This window comes from Humulus lupulus, chromosome 8 (assembly GCF_963169125.1).
Source record: "Humulus lupulus chromosome 8, drHumLupu1.1, whole genome shotgun sequence".
Taxonomy (NCBI): domain Eukaryota; kingdom Viridiplantae; phylum Streptophyta; class Magnoliopsida; order Rosales; family Cannabaceae; genus Humulus; species Humulus lupulus.
Window position 1 is genome coordinate 115,480,866 of NC_084800.1, and position 2,417 is coordinate 115,483,282.

The 2,417-nt window shown below is 29.1% G+C and overlaps 1 long non-coding RNA gene across 1 annotated transcript; it reads right to left on the bottom strand.

The window, feature by feature from the left end:
• Positions 1 to 559: 559 nt before the first annotated feature.
• Positions 560 to 1,223, bottom strand: LOC133794028 (uncharacterized). The gene is made up of 2 exons (XR_009875091.1): positions 942 to 1,223; positions 560 to 864 (listed from the first exon to the last, which is right to left on the bottom strand). It is a non-coding gene; the product is annotated as an uncharacterized LOC133794028 (long non-coding RNA).
• Between the last annotated feature and the right edge of the window lie 1,194 nt (positions 1,224 to 2,417).

The following is a 2,417-nucleotide window of genomic DNA, read 5'->3' on the forward strand; positions in this document are numbered from 1 at the left end:
ATACCCGTTCCAAAAAAATCCTAGGTTACATACAAAAATCAAAATCAAACATGCATTTTGGTTCAAAATGAAGTTTGGGTTTGAGATATATATTACCTTTCCTCCGTCGTGAAGTGGTTGCTCTGAGGTCCTTTGCTACATAGGAGGATATTGCTGTCGTGGGTCTCGGCTTCGCGTCAAATCTGTCACAATGGAGCTTCTTCGGTGTCGATCATGGTCGTGGAGGAGATGGGTGGCGTATTTTTGGTGAATCATTAGCATAAATTAGGGGATATATAGTGGCATTTTTTTAATTATAGGTACACTATGTATAATAAGTGAAATTTTCCAATATATAGATATATCTTTTTAAATAAGTTTGAGTGGGATGTAGAAAATTATTTGACAAGGTCGTTATTAAATACTTAATTCGCATGTGTCGGAATCACTTGGTATTTTTCTCTTCAATTATTTATTTTATTTGACTTTAAAAGCAAATGTTATATCGGTAAAAACCATGTGAAAAACAACTGAATTGAATTAAATGAAAGAAAAAAAAAACAAAAATGAGAGGACTACATAGATTAAATGGATGAACGATCAAGGTTAGTTAATAAACGGAATTTAGAAACACATAATTAATTGAACTTATATATGTAAAGTAACACAAATTACAATTGTATTAAACAGTGGGGTCATCACCTTATTCTAATAAATAACTTAATTATTATTATTACTATAAGAATTAATAATGAAACTTCCAAGGAAGGCATTGTAGTTTGGAGCAAGGCGCATCCCAGTTAGTTGTGCATGAACCTTTCTCACCATCGCAGCACTTGCACACAACTCCAAGTGTTTCATCAAAACTCTTCAAGTTATAATAACCTGTAAAATAAATTATTAACCAATATGGAAAAAAATATATATAATTAAAAGTTCTTAAACGCTGATGATTAATTTACCTTGTTTATGCCTGATTTTCAATGTCCTACCTTCTGCACCACTTGGGCATAGAGTAGTGAAAAAAATATTCAACATCATCATCACTATAATAACATAAAGCTTAAGATACTTGGGCTGCACCATTTTTTCTCGTTAAGTTTCAAAAAAAGAAAAGAAAAAGGGTTATGAAATGGAAATGTAGGTCTGTATAGAATATGAGGAGAGGCATCGAGCTAAGCCTTGAGGAGGCTTTTATATAGAGAATGAAATGGAATGGAGTAGTTAAATGAAAAGAAAAAGAAATGTGAAAAGGGAAGAAGATGAATGGAGTCGTGAACTTCTGGAAGGTAGCTGTAGCAGCCGCTAGTCGACAAGAAATGGGACACGTATCCATTGGGATGGGCCAGAGGGAATGAATAATGGCTTTAGTATACATTAATATGTATATCATTGTACATTGTTGTAGGGTCTCATCCACACCACTAACATAAAGAATCAGCTGTTTGAATTGTTGTTTGGTTCAGCATTTCATTCCGTGGGTCTTTAAACTATAAAACCGTCAATTACGATTAATAAATGCTTTTTAAATTGTCAAAACAAAACAATTATATATTAGTTAATAGTCAAAGAAAACGTTGAATATAACCAAACTGTAAATTATTGCAAATTTACGCGGACAGTCTTTGAAATATCACTTGAATTCACGTTGTAATTTTGAGTGAATTCACATGGTAATTATTGAAATTGGAATTACTTAGTATAAATTATTAGGTAAGAATTATTTGTTTAACTAAGTAGTTACACATTCTGAGGAGTCTCATATATATACCCTCTAATTCTTATAACTATATAATAATTGGTGTAATTGAATATAACCAAACTGTAAATTATTGCAAATTTACGCGGACAGTCTTTGAAATATCACTTGAATTCACGTTGTAATTTTGAGTGAATTCACATGGTAATTATTGAAATTGGAATTACTTAGTATAAATTATTAGGTAAGAATTATTTGTTTAACTAAGTAGTTACACATTCTGAGGAGTCTCATATATATACCCTCTAATTCTTATAACTATATAATAATTGGTGTAATTATACTAATGATATAAATAGTATTGCTTTGGGACACCTTAAGATGTCTAATATGAATTCATATAACATACTGCTATTATTAGTGAAAATTAATATTAAATCTCACATATTTTATTTTTATTTTAAAATATACGACGGACATGATATTAACTTGTATATGTGATATCAAGTGGTAAGGAATATTTTAAAATGTCAAATAATAATGTTGACATAAATAATATTAATTATTAAATATAATATTTTTTTTTCTTTCAAAGGTTGTTATATTCTACAATCTTCTACATTCTTTTGGCACAAATATTTTTTTTCTACTCAATATTACTATTTTTTTATTATACTTATATATTATTTAATTTTTCTTGTCAATCTTTTAAAAGATGATTTATTATAAAATAATGTAA